Raw genomic sequence first — 17882 nt, forward strand, 5'->3', positions numbered from 1 at the left:
CATGCTAATTCAATATCTTCATAAAACTTCTATTTCTTCGTCGTCATGACTAGAGCCTGCAGCGTAAGCTTGTTCTCCATTTTTCTATATCTCCTATGCAGCTTTATTACAACGACTGCTACCCTTTCATTAATGCTGTAGTATTGATAAATGTTGCCCGCTAAGTCCTTATGGATTAGAAATGCTAATCCATATTCTCTGTTATCTGGAAGACCTCTGTAGCAGAGGACGTGGCCGTTAGTCAGCACTGCATAAGCCCCAGCAGTTCTTCTAACCTCACTAATGCCAATAACATACCAGGCAATGCCTGATAATTCCTCAAAAAATTCCTACTAAGCTAGCTTCTCTCGAGAGGGTTCGCGTGTTAAATGCTGCCAGGTATAGTTTCCAGTTACACCTTTTTTCGAATACAAATCGACAGTATTTAGTATTCAGTTAGTATTCAAAACTTCTAATATTCGCAAAACACTAGTATATTGACCCATATAAAGCGTCACAAAGAGCTGAACAGTGATTTCAATGAAGATAACCCAAATGCACTACAAATTTCTTTTGACATTTGTAAACGATGACGCTTTTAAGCCCCTTTACCAGACAGTCCTAAAGGTTCATTGCTCGTACGTCCAATCGGTCTCCTTACTACCTGCAAAGTTGCACTTCGCTACTCTTACTCTCCTGTACGGGAGAATATTTAGAAAATACTCGACGAGAATATTTGGTGGCGTGTACCAGAGGTAGAACACCGGGGCTTCTAATCTGAAGGTTGGAAGTTCGAATGCTCGTCTAGTCCTCTACATTTTCAGGCTTAGAGTGGCACCTGACAATGGCAAAAAAAGTAGAGCCAGGGGCCTATACTAGTCCATGTGGAATCAAATTAAGGAGGCCCACGAAGCTTCAACAAAGTCATTGCCTTACCAGAACAGGAACTGGCCTCCCTGGTGCAGTATTCGGCTACTACAATTACCCCATGGCCCTTAGTCGCCAGCCGCTACGGAGCACCTGACCAAAGCCGCGGTAAACCCTGCGATGTGGCAGAGGGTGCTAAGAATCTCTGGGATCGGACACTATTCTGCAGTTTCAAATATACGGAACGAATCATGTATTTCGGAACGACCGACTGTTAAACTCTGCTAACTATTCTCCGCCTGCTAAACAAAGTATTGCATATTATCGGAAGTGAGACGACAAACAATTTTTGAAATAATGCAGTGTGAGCAAGAAGATCGGCACGCTGAACAGCCCCGTTGTCATCGTTGCCATCGTGTGGCTTCTACCCCCACAGTCATGATATATCACCCCTTGACATCATGGACATGGCCTTGGAGCAACGAAAGGACCCTTGGATCGTCACGATATTCGATATGTTGTCCAACCCTCCGGCGGCTTCGGCAACTCGAGCGTTACGCCGACAGGCCCAGCATTTCGCCATTCGCGACGGATTTTTATACCACCGCAACTACCACAATGATGGTCGCACATGGTTGTTAGTCGTGCCCCGCCACCTTCGAAACGATTTATGCTCCGCTTTTCACTCCGACCCCCAGTGTGGTATCGGCGGAGTGTCGAAGATCAACACACGGCTTCGCCTACGCTACTATTGGCGCGACATGTACACCTTCATCCGCAAATACGCACGCTCCTGCATTGCCTACCAGCGACGCAAATGTGTCTCGCACCTCTCCACCGCACCTCTCCAGCCACTTCCCTGCCCAGCTCACCCATTTGGCCGTGTCGGCATTGATTTATGCGGGTCTCTTCCATCTACTGGCGCTGGCAACCGATGGATTGTCGTCGCCGTAGATCATTTGACACGATATGCTGGAACCACCGCCTTAACTGCCGCATCAGCAAAAGACGTCGCCTCGTTCATTCTACACAACTTTGTTCTCCGTCATGGTGCACTCGTGAACTGCTGAGCGATCGGGGTCGCGTATTCCTCTCGGACGTGCTACAGTCCCTCCTATCGGAATGCCAAATTATTCACCGCACAACTACCGCTTATCACCCACAGATGAATGGCTTAAGAGAACGATTCAACAGAACTGTTGGTGACATGCTATCATGTATGTGGCGTCAAACCACTCCTGGGATATTGTACTTCCCTTCGTTACATACGCATATAACACTGCCTCCCAAGCCACTACCGGATTCTCACCATTCTTTCTGCTTTACGGCCGCCAGCCCTCCAGCACCATTGATACGGTTCTCCCATACTGACCGGACCCTGCCGACTGCTCACCTGTTGCTACGGTCACTCAGCACGCCGAGAAATTCCGACAACTTGCCCGTTCGTTGACGTCTGCTCAACAGTGTCGCCAAAACAGCGTCATGACCTCAAACCACCTCCTCACCCTTTCGCCATCGACTCCCTCGTGTGGCTTTAGGTCCCGCCTGTTGCTGCCCCTGGCCTGTCGTCGAAGCACCTTCCCAAGTACCACGGGCCCTACCGCGTGGTTGCGCAAACATCAATCGTTAATTACGTGGTTGAACCCGTTTCGCCATCTTCCGTTTTCCGTCGTCGCGGGCGAGAGACTATACACATTGACCGGCTAAAGCCATACTACGATCCGCTGACCTCTCCGTAGGTCGCCAGTATGGCTACTCTTCCATACCGGGCGGTGATTGTGAAGAAGATAGGCACACTGAACAGCCCTTTGCCATCGTGTGGCTCGTACCCAGTTCGCTCTCTGGCTACGCCCTACCTGCTGGTACTGCATTTGTCGCGGCCCCTCTACGACCCGAATAAACCCCCTTTACAGCAGAAACAAGATGACTTATGCAAGCTTTCTTTTCGATTTTGGGGTGCTAGCCTACATGAAGAACTGTGATTTTTGCTTGTAGTCTGTCATTTGTGTTTTAAAAATGACTTAATTCAGTGGTTTTACGTGCCAAAACTACTATATGATTATGAGGCAAGCTGTAGTGGGGAACTCCAAAATAATTTTGACCACATGGGGTTGATTACCTAGCACCCAATGCACAGTGCACGGGCGTTCTTGCATTTAGCACTCGTCAAAATGCGGCCACCGCGACCGGTATTTGATCCCGCGCCTTTGGGCTTAGGCACAGTGCTCTTTGAGCATTATTTTGTTTTCAAATGACAAGTAGTGATGTGTTTAACACCGATTCATTATCCCTGATAATCAGCTGTTTTAGTATTGGTCTGTATAGGTGTGGTACCTAATTATGCAGAAATAAATATTCATACTGTGAATACGTATATGCGCCCACATTTGACTATTCGACATTCGATTCGATATTTCGGAAATATGATATACGCCCACCTCTAATATGTACTAATAATTTATTAAGTACTGTTAAACATACTGATGAAATGTTGCGTCTACAAGGGGATTTAAATTTTGTGAGCAGTCTTTGGCCACAGTAGAGCAAGGAATCTACAGTTTCTTGACACCGTAATAGTGCTGAAATATCTACAAAAATTGGAGGACGCCTAAGCTTCGCCTTTAATAGTGGAACCCGATAGCATTCCAAGATTCCTGGCTGCGTATCAGGCTTCCCGACAACTGTAGCTTTAGGGACCCGCGCTGTCGGCGTGTAATGTGATCTCATGTCGTCATGGTCATGCGCCAAAACCAAGTTTTCAAAACATAGTAAACCCAAGCGCGGAATTTATCAAAACCGGTTCAAAATAAACTAACATGTTTCAGAATAATTAAAAAAATAGGAATAATCAAGCTATAAGCGAATTAATTAGCAGTACCTCGTGAAAATCGTTTCCCAAACGCCAGTCTGGTACCAGCGCAGCACAAGAGGGCGCCACCACGCCACAAGCGCCCGATACCTCCTCACTCTAGCGCTACTGCAGCATCCGATCAGCGGGCACCGTGTGGGAAGAAAGAAGGAACATGGCTTTATAAGCAGTTGACGTGCTCCGGAGCATCCTTTGTTCCATGGACGCCGAGCTGCAAGCGCGCATCGAGCGACAACGCTGGCGCATGAATGCTTCGCACTTCCCCAGGTTTCACGTTAGTGGAGCTGCATTAGCGCTGCATTTGAACTACACCAAGCGCAGGATTCTTTATTTCTCGAAATTCGCCTCCGCTTGCGACTGCCGTAGGGAACCTACATGCAACGCTGTTGTATGCTGCCGAGAAGGCGAGCGCCATCTGGATGGTATTTTTGCAAGGAGGGAACTGCGGTGCGCCGCCTTATGGGTGGTGGAAATGCTGGAAAAGGGGTTGTGTTTGACTTCCCGCGTAAGAGAATTATGTTTTCTCTTATATTCATATTACAATCCGACGATCTCATGTCTGTAGGTAGTGGTTACGTTGTACTTTACGGTTTTATTGCGATAACAATTATATGGACACTCCAAGCGGATTTCTGCCGTCGGCGTGGTCGTCACCGTGAGGCTCGGTATAAACTCCAACGGCGATGAAATCGTCGCCGCGCGCCGTATGCTGTACGTGCGAGTGAAAGCGCACGTCCCTCGCGCGCTTTCACGGGGAGCGAACGCACGGCGGCGAGCAAATGCGACTTCTTCCATTGTGCGAAAGGCCATGGGGGGATGTGAGGGAGGGAGGCGACGTTTAGCTGCGGCACCAAATGCGTATTTCTATAAAATCGTTGCGAGGCGAGAAGGTGGTAAAGACTTCCGACGCTGCTCGACGAGTGTCCCGTTGTGATCTCGTCGAAAACCTCCGAGTCGGGGACAGAGGCACCGGCAACAGACATCAACGCAGCGCGTGTTCGATGCGAACGCGGGCAAAACGCCGACGGCGTCGACAACAGTTCTGCGCGTTGCTGGTGCTGCTGCGTGTCCAAGTTTAAACAGCTGATAAAACTGCTGTCCTTACTCCGTATATCTCTCTACTAATTTGCTATCGCAATTGATGCTTCGCCTTTCGAGGGAAACTGCGACGCTTTTTTGACGCATTTTACTTCGAGAAATTCAATTAGTTCACCAGTGCCTCTACGCCACGCGGAAGGCCTGCGTGATCGGCGTGGTTCGGAATGATTTTCTAGGCATGACAACGCCCGCCACGCCGACGCCGACACCGGATTTTCTGCGACACGAGGCCCTTAACGCTATCGCGTTATCTTACACATAAGGGTGGTTGGTATAGAGGATCACGTAGAGACCACTTCATGAAACTTTCTCGTGGTAGGCCGCCTTTGTAATTCACCTGAATTTGCCTAAGCAGTGTTTAACAATTACGGTAGAAGTGAGGGCGATGCTGCCTGCATCAAATTTCAGCTTAGGGCACATACCGGGTGTTTTTGTTTTAGCTGCACAATTTTTTTAAGTTAGGAAAATACAGATCGCGGTAACGCTGTGTGTAGCTATCTAGTGTAAAGTGTGGCAGCCTCTAGATAAAGATCAATTTCCGCACCTATGTCATAAATAACGACGTTACGGTAATGAGCTATTTAATTATCAATAAGCGGTGGCTACAGCAAATGAGTACTTTGAAGCCAGGCCCTGTAACGTCGATGCCGCCCCCCTCCCCTTCCGCCTATTGTCACGCCGCGGCTGTCACCTTAGGCCCGGCCCCGCGAGCAACTTTTGTTATCTCTTTGCAGTCGGCTGCGTTGGCCTAGCGCTTGAATTCCGGGGGCCGCGAAATTTACATCCTGATTGAGTCGGGCGAGACGTGTCCATTTCCACCGAGCTAGGACCGCACGTTTTCGCTCTTTGATGGCAACGACGTTTCGCCACAATGCCCTTTCTCCGGGAAAGCTGTCTCCAGCTGTAGCGTGGAAGTTGCATAAATACGTGCTAACTATAACAGCTATAGGAACAAAACTCCTCACTGATTGCAAAAAAAGGAATACTACTAATGCAGCAACGACGACAACCTGCGCTGTGTAACCGGAGTCGAGCGCACTCAACGCAGCATTATTCGTTTACGTTTATTCAGCCGGTCCCTGGCTTGAACACACATATTTCTTTAATATGCGGAGACACGCACGCACGCACGCACGCACGCACGCACGCACGCACGCACGCACGCACACACACACACACACACACACACACACACACACACACACACACACACACACACACACACACACACACGCGCGCGCGCGCGCGCGCGCACTAATTTTGTTGTTCCAATTACGTGCATTGAAGGGAACTGCTCAAAATAATGGCCATTCGTGGCAACACGCATCACCAAAGTGTATCTTACAGAATCCAGGACTCGCTTGAGCATTACAGGATCAATTGCAGCTCATTGCAGCAACGATTCTTGCTTTTAGGTCTTCCACAGTTCGGTTGCGTAAACAATATTATGCACATATCCCCGTAGAGATTAATCTAAAGGGGAAAAGTTTGGTAAGCTTGCCTACTACGGAACAGATCCATTACGACCTGTCTATTGAAGAGGGAAAGTGTGTGACGGCACCTCACTGCCATAGAAGTGGAATTCAGAGGTATGCCTTCGCGCCGGTACTGTTGCGTTGCGATTTCGGAACCCGAGCGACCAATAAAGTTCTGTGACTGGTGATGTGCCAGATGCCGGGTGATCGAGAGGTCCGGGGTGACTTTCAAGAGATGAGAAAAAGGTTATTTGCAAATTTACATGATGATGGTCTCCATATACGAGCGCCCCCTTGCCAACGCACAAGATAGGCATTTTAAGCACTTCATTTTCCCCTTTCCCTTGTTGGAGGACTTCAATGTGCGTCTTCTCGACCAATCGGAACTGTCTCAAAGTCGGCAAAGTCCCACCCATGTTGACGCACCACACAGCCGGACTCTGGTGTCCAAGCTTCGACCGGCCCTCGATGCAATGCAGATGCCATTTTATGCGGAGCTGGGGCCCACGCTGCTCCGCGAAGCTGGGGCCCACGCTGCTCCCAAGAGGTCTGTCAGCATCAAGCATTCGACCGGCCCTCGATGCAATGCAGATGCCATTTTATGCGAAGCTGGGGCCCACGCTGCTCCCAAGAGGTCTGTCAGCATCAAGCATTCGACCGGCCCTCGATGCAATGCAGATGCCATTTTATGCGAAGCTGGGGCCCACGCTGCTCCCAAGAGGTCTGTCAGCATCAAGCATTCGACCGGCCCTCGATGCAATGCAGATGCCATTTTATGCGAAGCTGGGGCCCACGCTGCTCCCAAGAGGTCTGTCAGCATCAAGCATTCGACCGGCCCTCGATGCAATGCAGATGCCATTTTATGCGAAGCTGGGGCCCACGCTGCTCCCAAGAGGTCTGTCAGCATCAAGCATTCGACCGGCCCTCGATGCAATGCAGATGCCATTTTATGCGAAGCTGGGGCCCACGCTGCTCCCAAGAGGTCTGTCAGCATCAAGCATTCGACCGGCCCTCGATGCAATGCAGATGCCATTTTATGCGAAGCTGGGGCCCACGCTGCTCCCAAGAGGTCTGTCAGCATCAAGCATTCGACCGGCCCTCGATGCAATGCAGATGCCATTTTATGCGAAGCTGGGGCCCACGCTGCTCCCAAGAGGTCTGTCAGCATCAAGCATTCGACCGGCCCTCGATGCAATGCAGATGCCATTTTATGCGAAGCTGGGGCCCACGCTGCTCCCAAGAGGTCTGTCAGCATCAAGCATTCGACCGGCCCTCGATGCAATGCAGATGCCATTTTATGTGAAACTGGGGCCCACGCTGCTCCCAAGAGGTCTGTCAGCATCAAGCATTCGACCGGCCCTCGATGCAATGCAGATGCCATTTTATGCGAAGCTGGGGCCCACGCTGCTCCCAAGAGGTCTGTCAGCATCAAGCATTCGACCGGCCCTCGATGCAATGCAGATGCCATTTTATGTGAAACTGGGGCCCACGCTGCTCCCAACAGGTTTGTCAGCATCAAGCATTCAAGAGGTCTGTCAGCATCAAGCATTCGACCTGCCCTCGCTTGCAATGTGCAGATGCCATTTTATGTGAAACTGGGCCCACGCTGCTCCCAACAGGTTTGTCAGCATAGCTTTATTCAGGAATTAGCAGGGTGCACAGAGCTGCACAACCTTCACAGGCTACGGTCCCAGAACTCGTCTCGTTCAACAGCTCCTGGTTGTTGACCAGACAAAGAGGCGATACATAATCGGTTGTCGATCATCTTCACGTGATGCTGGTTTAGTAGCCAGCTCTCTTGCATTGCAAAGACGAGTAAACGTGAATGGCTTTCCAAAGAAGAAGCAGGTTTGCCGTGGGCCGCCGAGGAAGGGCCGCGAGCACACAGTGCTAAACGCCATTCCTAACAGTGCCCAGTGCCATTTAGGATATTAGAGGCATTTCAGCGATAATTTCTCCTACGACTTCTTTTAGTATTCACTCGGTGTATAGCTCCCAGTAAGCATGTCATAAAAAAGTATGGCCGAATATCTCTGCCATTGTAAATCTTGCTCCAAACATTCTCCCACCACCGTACTTTGTGGTTGTGGTCATGAAGCCAGTGGGGATTCAAATTTTCCCAATACTGTAGATTGTGAATGCTCACATATGAATTTCTAAAAAACTGGGCTTCATCTGCCAAAACAATCTTCTTCAGCAAACGTAGGTGACATCTGCGCCAGAGACGCTCTTTTGCCCGCCAGTTTCGATATTAAGGCGCCTGCTAAGTATAAATAATTATGCGGGTAGCTGCCACGTACATGAACTTCGCTTTTCAAAATTTGATTGTCGGGATAGGTAGTGTCGAAGACGGACTTAAAAGTACTGATTTGCTGTAGTAACCTATTAATTATAATGAAAATGTTAATTACCATAAATTCGTTACATACACATATAGGTGACACATTTTCTCTGTGTCTGCAGGCTGACAATATGTATACTCGAATGCTCAACATAAAATTCCCATAAATACTTATTTTTTCAATTTTAAGAAGCCGTTGCAGCTAAAAATGTTGCAGTTTCGTCTGAAAGGCGAAGCGTTGATTGCGACAGCAAACTCGTGGACAGCTATACGAAGTAAGCTCAGTAGGTTTATCGGCGGTACAGACTTGTAAACATAGGCATACTAACTAAATTAAGAAGCATGGTGTCATGCGCGCACCAGCAAACATGAACGCAACTCACTCGTTGACCGCCGACACACGCTGTCAAAACGCTGTAGTGAGTAAGCACGGCAACAGCAGCGAGCGAATTCACCTTCGAGCTGCATCTCGCATCAATGCGAACTAAGCCGCGAAAACACAGCGCAAGGTGGACCGTGTCCCCGTTGCAGATGGCCTTCAAGATACGGTGGCCCGAAGTAGAAAGCGCCTCCCCCCCCCCTCCCTGCCCTCCTCCTGGAGCTTTGCGGCCCGCATTAGAACGCCCCTCGCCCTCCCTACCCTCCCCCCGGAGCGTTCCGCACGACGTAAGACGGCACGCTTCCTTCCCGCCTTCCTCTCTTGCGTGCGCGAGATCGAGCCGCGATCGCCGGCTCCCCCTGGCACGCTTTTACTCGCACATACAGCATACGGTGCGCGGCGACGATTTTATCACCCTTGGTCTTTATACGGAACCTCACGGCGACGGCGACGCCGACAGCATAAATGCGCCTGGAGTGTCCACATAACTGTTACCGCAATGTTCCAGCCGGTATCATGAACTTGCACTCTTGAGACACGGATTCGACAATCTGGTAGCAGTGTGAAATAGACGAATGACCCTCGTTTTCCCATGTATGCTTTAAACGGTTTCTGCGCTGTACAAGTAGTTATGGTTATCTCTGGCCACCCGCCGTGGTTGCTCAGTGGCTATGGTGTTGGGCTGCTGAGCACAAGGTCGCGGGATTGAATCCCGGCCACGGCGGCCGCATTTCGATGGAGCGAAATGCGAAAACACTCGTGTATTTAGATTGAGGTGCACGTTAAGAAACCCCAGGTGGTCCAAATTTCCGGAATCCCCCACTACGGCGTGCCTCATAATCAGATCGTGGTTTTGGCACGTACACCCCATAATTAATTATTTGTTTTATCTCTGGCCGCACAGAAATTACATCGGTAATCGCAACCCTACACTAGACGCCGATTTCAGCGCATCTGAAATACATGCTGCACTTCGCAAGCTTAACGGTCGTTCTGCTCCAGGCCCAGACGGGGTCACAAACAAAACCCTTCGCAATCTCGATGACGAGTCCGTGTCCCATCTAACTGACTACATCAACGATTGCTGGCGCAATGGTGCCATTCCAGCTGCCTGGAAGACTGCCAACGTTATCCTAATCCCAAAGCCTGGCAAACCATCTAGCCTGAACAACCTAAGGCCTATCTCACTCACTTCATGCGTAGGCAAAGCGATAGAACACGCCTTCTTAGCACGCATCAACACACACCTCGAAGACAAGTCTATCTATCCCCGCACCATCATTGGATTTCGCCCTCACCTTTCTACTCAAGACGCTATGTTGCAGCTCAAACATCAAGTACTAAACGACCGTCCCCGTAACACGAAAGCCATCCTCGGACTCGACCTCACTCAAGCCTTTGACAGCATTTCCCATGAAGCTATCCTTGACCAGGTCTCCCACCTCCACCTGGGAGAGCGATCCTACAATTACATCCGTGACTTCCTCTGCAATCGCACAGCCACCCTCTCGGCCGGGGATTTACGATCAGACCAGCTTCCCCTTGGCAGCAAAGGCACCCCGCAAGGTTCAGTTATCTCTCCCATGCTTTTTAACTTAGTCATGATTGGCCTTGCCCAGCAACTACAACGAGTCGACAATATCAACCATACCATCTACGCCGATGACATCACCATCTGGGCGTACCGAGGCAGCGATGGTCAAGTGGAGTCAGCCCTACAAACGGCGATTGACACGGTTGAAGCCTATCTCCAAGGGACTGGACTGCGCTGATCGCCGGCTAAATCGGAGCTTCTTCTCTACAAGCCCATTCAGCGGGGACGCCCTCCAAAACACCAATATGAGCACCGACCCTGTGACTCTATCACCTTACTCCTTGAAGATGGGAGTCCTATACCACACGTCCCTAGTATCCGGGTCCTCGGTCTCACCATCTCTACCAACGGCTCCAATGCCTTCGCTCTCAACAAGATCTGCGCCCAATCTCAAAACGCCCTACGCCTTCTTAAACGCATCTCCAACCGACGAGGGGTACTCAAAGAAGAAAGCCTTCTCCGCCTCGTGCAGTCCTTTGTTATATGCCACATCACCTACGTTGCTGCGTACCTCAACTGGTACCGGGCTGAACAAAACAAGCTCGACACCCTCATACGAGGGGACTACAAGCAAGCACTTGGCCTCCCGCATTACACCAGTACTGAACTCTTCAACCAACTAGGAGTTCACAACACCCTTGCCGAACTCATTGAAGCACAACAACGCTCTCAGCTTGAACGGCTCACCCTTACTGAAACGGGACGCCTTATTCTATCTACGCTTGGCTTTACTTACCATCAGCAGCAGGGCCCCAAACAATCGATCCCGACTGACATCCGTAGCTGGATCCACGCAGACCCTATTCCTAGAAATATGCACCCTGAATATAACAGGGCCCGTTGCCAAGCTCGGGCCGGAGCAATCATAAAAGCCTTTGCTTGTGTACCTGGCGTTACATTTGTTGATGCAGCCCAATATTCCCATGGCACACGATTTGTGGCCGTCGCCACACGCGATGGAGTCCTAAACCACGCCTCCAGCGTCACTACCCCCACTGCCGAAACGGCTGAAGAAGTGGCCATCGCCCTGGCCACTCTAGATCCCACCTGTCACACCATCGTGTGTGACTCTCGCTCAGCCGTCACTAACTTCAGCAATGGCCGTATTTCTGCTCAAGCTCTTCGTATCCTCCGCCAGGCACCACACTCTAAAGAAAGCATGATCTCCCTGACATGGATCCCGGCCCACGCGGGCACTGTCCACCCACACCTCCCCAACCTCAACGAGGTCACCCACTCCATTGCGCGAGGACTAGTCAACCGCGCCGGAGACACTGGAGACGAGTTGGACACCAGGGAGAGTCTGACTACTTACAACGATCTCGTTAAGACATTTTATCTTAGTCGCCGTACCTTCCCCCCACCTCACCCCAAGTTCAGCCGGGCACAGGCTACCACCCTGCGTCTGCTACAAACAAATACGTACCCTTCACCCGCCCGCCTCCACCTTATATTCCCTGAAGTTTACAATACCCTCAACTGCCGGTGCTGTGGCACTCACCCGGCCACGCTTCCGCATATGCTGTGGGAGTGCCCAGCACAGTACACACAAATTAACACCACTACCCTATCCTCGAGGTTGCGTGAGGCTCTGCGGAGCTCCGCCCTCGACGACCAAACCTGGGCGACCCAGCACGCCCGTGAGGCGGCGGCGAGGCAAGCCCTCGACGTCCCCTCATGGGAGGCTTAGGCCCGGCCATCTTAAAGTGCAGTTCCGCAATAAATGTTTATTCCTCCTCCTCCATCTCTGGCCGTATTATTGTTGGTTCTGGGAGTGACCAACAAAGCATTGTCATAGCGCTACAAGGGACCAGAATGAACAATCCAACGGCAGATGCGCTAAATTTAAGTAAGTTTTATTGATAAAGGTAATGGTCCCAAACACGTCAGGACCAATAGACAGTTAAAAAATAGAATAGAAGGAAAACTACCTATCGAAAAAATTAATGAAGAATGACCATCGTAGCATTCGTACAGCAGAAACATTATTCGAATATTGACGTGTACGGTGACCCTATCTGAAGCAACACGTTATTCTGCTGTAATCTGATCGACCAGGAACTTCTATGCACTCTGAATTCTCTCGTCAGCATAACTAATTCTGTGCGCTGGCATTCTATAGAAATGGTACCACTATTTTCAAAAGGCTCTTTCTTATTTCCTGATGCTTTGTGAAAGAAAAAAGAGCTCTTGAGTTTTCGCATTTCTATAGCAAACGGCAGTGTATAGGTGTCATGCGCAGTAATTTCCTAGAACGACTTTATTTGTGAGAAATAATAAATTTTCTCCTGTCATTGCTTGGCAGGTGCGTAACAAATCGCGCGTTCTCCGCGCAGGGCATTTTGTGCCGCCAGAAGGTTCGTGCCAGCGACCGGCTCTCCAAGACGGGCTGACTGTGAGTCCTGACAGGAAGTGGTACGAGACGGGCACCCGCATTCGCTACAGCTGCCAGGGAGGAAAAGTGCTCGTCGGCATGCCCACCGCCCAGTGCTTCGAAGGCCAGTGGATGGGACGAAATCGAAGCTGCATGTGACACGCCGCGCGCCAAAGAAGATTCGCTTCGTTTCTGATGTTGCGCCACAAGTTAACTAGCCTTGAAAGCAGACTGCGAGCGTGTCCTATAGAGATCACAGCTCTCAGAGCTTTGCCACATAGCAGAACCGAAGGTATTATGCATGCCAACCACTTTATTTGTTTAGCCTCTTCAATGTTTCACAACTATACTCTATTTCAGACATCAGGTGCAACGCTGTGGGAGCTAATGCGACTTTTTGCAGTATCTGCGTTCGCACTTGCATGTAGTTCAATGTTCTTTTACCGCAATCTTGTGCAACCGTACTTTATATAGGGTCAGGGTTAATGAAAAAAGTTTTATTCTCAAAAACAAACATACTGTGATATACGTATGGTATGCGTTTTAGATCATTTCGATTTCTTGTTGTTCTTTCTGTTTTTTTTTATTCGCAGCCTGGCGCGGGTGGCCACACGTGCAAGCTCGCGCGAGCGAACGCCGGTGGCGCGCAGCTAGGCATTGAGGGAGGGCGCGGAGTGATTAAGTTCTTGAATAGCTTCAACAGCGTTGCACCTGATGTCTGAAATGGAGTATAATTTAGTTCTAGACAACTGTATCAAGTTTCCGCGCAGCATAACTTTCAAAGCAACCAAGTCGGCAATCACGTGCATTATTATCATCATCATCACTGAATATTTCCTTAGAGGCCCCTGCTCGGGGTATGACATTGGGTGGGGGTGAGTAGATATACAGTGTACACTAGAATTGGTCAGAAACACACGCAAGCAAACAGTGAAGTTCTGCCATGAGTAAAAGCAGTTGAAAGACAGCAACGTAGACGTTATCAAACAGGGATCCCTAAAGACATACTTGAAAAAATAGTAACAACATACACACGGCGGAGCGGGCAGCACAATGCAAAAACACTTGGCTCAGAAAAGTAACATTGAAGCACAAACCACCATTAAACCAAAACCAAGAAAGGTAAATTTTGGTTAATACACAAATCGTGTCAATAATAAATCACGAAATATTACAGGATCATGTTCAAGAAGACCCATTCGGGTAGTTTATTTCATTTCGCTATGTAAATAGGCAAGAATGAGTTGTTATATCGTTAGTAGAACTGTGAAGACACAATTGAAAGGATGACGAGACTTGCTGACCGCCGGGAGAAGGGGCGTTCCATTAAATCTGGACAAGTGTAGTATCTATCCTGTGAACTAGGCAGAGTAGGGTGCTTTGGCGTCGGCATGCTGGAGTCGGAGACTGAGGGAGGATATTGCTCATGCTGTGTTTGTAGTAATAGCTAGAACATATAAATCGCGTTGCGCAGTTGTGGCCTGCTTCAATGATGTTGGTCGGGCCCGTTTCATTGGGATTTCAAACAGAGGTAGCATAGTCTCGCTTCATGCATACGTGTGTTTCGTCGGCCGGGGGTTGTCTAACAGAGGGTGGTGACAATGATAGATTCCTTCTGGTGAAATACAGCGACCTCAACGCGTGTGCTGCGACATTTAATATGTGTTCTACCTAGGTTGGGTTTTAAGTAATTTGGACGCCAAGGTACCGTATTCTTCTACCTGCGATATCCGTGTTGAGTCGAACGAGCATGTAGAAATTGAATTACAACGTTTCCGAGACACATGCATCAATTTACGTTTCAGAACAATAAGGTTCGTCATCCACTTCAAGCACCAGTTTTCAATTAAGTTTAAGTCCTTCTACAGATGTACGAGATCTTCGTCGTCAGTGATGTGACGGTAAAGTACGCCGTCATGTGCGAACAGGCCGATTGTAAATGAAATTGCTAGGTATGTCGCTGAAGACATTAAGGAAAAGCGATGGCGCAAGTACAAAGCCTTGGGGGAAACCGGATGTTACTTTTGTTGGTAAATAATGCTGGCCAAGTTTGAGAGTAAATTGCATTTGGTCTGTTACGAAGCACTTGATCCACGTTACAAATAATGGGTCACTTTATCCACGATACAAATAAATGAGGTCAGTCTAAAACAAAGAATCAAAGGTAAGATGAAGGTCAGCAGCAAATAAAAAATTATGGGATTTTGCGTGCCAAAACCACGATTTCATTATGATGCACGCCGTAGTGGAGGACTGCGGAAAATTTTGACCACCTGGGGTTCTTTAACATGCACCTAAAGCTAAGTACACGGGTGTTCTCGCATTTCGCCCCCATTGAAATACGGCCGCCGGGGCCAGGATTCGATCCCGCGACCTCGTGCTTAGCAGCCCAACACCATAGCCCCTAAGCAATCACGGCGGGTTGCAGCAAATTAATAAGATGCGTTTCACAGGATAACCCAATAAGAAGTCATGTTGTTTCGGGTAAAAAAAAATGGGTTGTCTACGAGGTGTTGTGCTGTGTGTGAATATAGGATGTGCTCCAGAAGCTTTCAGGTGATACTAGTTAGCGAAATGGAGCGATAGTTAGAAAGGTCTAATTGATTTCCTGTCATAAATACCGGTACAATCTTCCCAGTTATCCAGAAGAGAGCCATCATAGATAGACTGCATAAGTCTAACCTGCGATATTCGACTAGAAGCATAATTAGTGGCCTATAGAATTTTGGTAACGATATTGTGGGGTCTGGGAGCACATTATATTTTAGGTTTGTTAATTTGAATAAACTTACCAGTGGCAGTAACAGTGACAGGAGGCATCTGGGTAAAGCCCGATCTCAGTACAACTGGTGCACCACCAGTTGGCTCACGATAAAAATTGACGCGGAGAGCGCATTCGTTGCATCTGAGTGTTCCTCCTGAAGAACATGAACCCCATCGGGATTGTTTAAATATTGGAAGAGAGATTTTCTGGGCTTAGAATATTCGAAACTTTTTTGAAGTTTACGCGCAGAAGATTTAACAAGTCTTTGCGAAGACATTTTACGGCGTCTTAAAGGTTAGTATTTTCGTGTAGAAATATTGTTTCCATTTATTTAACAAGGTCAACTTATTGGCTGCGCAGGTAAAGACGATTTGTTCGTATTTGAATCATTTCGAGTGCAGACCAGGGGTAGATGCTTGTCTATTAAAGTTAGTAACCTTTGTTTGTAGAGAAACATTTTTGGTCTGCTGTTCTAGCCAGGGCACTTTGACAAAAATAGCTATAAACATTTCCGAGTTCCAAGTTATAAACCAAAATATTAGCATTTCTATTGACGCAATCGTATTTTTGGGGCGGTTGGCGCACTGAAACAGAAAGTGATAGGTTGAATGAGACAATTATGTGGTTGCCCTTACCGTCGTCAAAATACATTGAATAGATTAGCTCTGGCTTGGAAAGACAGACGAAGTCGAGTATGGTAATGCAGCGAGCTGGTGTGTTAACTGACCGGGTGAACTTAAATGAATGAGATTCATAAAATTCTGAGACGCCGTGATGCTACAGTTAAGCTGTCTCAGTCATTATCGAGGCGGAGGAGATCACCGTACATAACGTATACGGCACGAGGAAGGCGGGAAAAAATTTTCAGTAACACCAAATGCAGCTCGTCGAGGAAAGAGAGATTGAAGTCAGGTGCGCGGTAAGAGGCAGCTAGTATACAAGTGTGCTCGAGGCAACAGTCAGTGTAGCGCAAATAATTTCGTGGTTTCCATTAACCTTGAGTAGACAAGACAGCAAGTAAGATTTTAACACCAAAACACCTCCCCCACGGCGCACCCTCCTGACAAGACAAAAATTTGTGAAAAGTCTCTTATGGGACAAACTTTCATCATCAGTTACTTCCGGAGTCAGCCATGATTCGGTTATCGCGGCTGTCAATGTTGATGTCCTCAAGGAAATCTTCAAAAACGTATTTTTCCGGCGGATAGCTTCGAGTATTTGTTAGTATGCAGGACACACCGTGATAACGCAAACGAGTGACGTGGATGGGCGTTGACAAGAAAGGCAGAGTGCAAGAACACGCCGTGATAGCTGTACCTTCAATTCAGTTTCATTCTCGGCACTGCATATGAGCTGCGTATTATGCACAGAAACATAGTCTGATACGTGAGAAGAATGCTTCGAATCAGCGATTTGTTCGGTTGCGATGCTTTCGATTGGTGCCTCTTTATATTCGCCGTAGCTCGTAAAGAAAGCCAGTCAGCAGGTAGCCCAGGAAGGAGTGTTTCTTGCTGCAGGTGGGCCTTATCCTGCAAGAGCTGTGAGCAAGAGCTTCGTCCGAGCACCACTTGGAATATTGTAGGGTTGTGAGTGCGTGAGATTGTTGCTTGTAACACTAAACATTGTGTTACGAACAAGGGAAGACTGAACGGGAGGACGGGTGTAAGCCGAGGCGAAACCAAGGAGGTTTAAATAAAACTTTGAGTGAAACTAGCTCCGTGCCATATATCCGACGTCGACCACATGACTCCGCAGCAACATTACAGATCTGTATCATGCATGAAGTTCATGATGCATGTGTATCATGCATCATGAAGTTTAGTAGCAACCGAAACACCTCGCTTGCTCATACTCAGTTTCCCCGTGGAAACAGAATGTCACTTTCACTTGTGTGTGAGCACATGTTCCGTATCATTTTTTCTCTTAACAGATTTACGTTCTACATTCACAAATATTCGTCGATGACAGAAAGATCCTGACAGTACACACACGACGAGTTCACTCCGAGTACTGTGTTTTAGTGCCGTGCTTAAGTTTGCACTGACCCTGATATTTGATGACCAGCCACGCACTCTAACATAGTAACTTGTTATTCGATGTGGATCTATGAGTACGATGTCATCGCGTCTTTCGAATCTATCA

This window comes from Dermacentor silvarum, chromosome 9, assembly GCF_013339745.2.
Source record: "Dermacentor silvarum isolate Dsil-2018 chromosome 9, BIME_Dsil_1.4, whole genome shotgun sequence".
NCBI classification, from domain to species: domain Eukaryota; kingdom Metazoa; phylum Arthropoda; class Arachnida; order Ixodida; family Ixodidae; genus Dermacentor; species Dermacentor silvarum.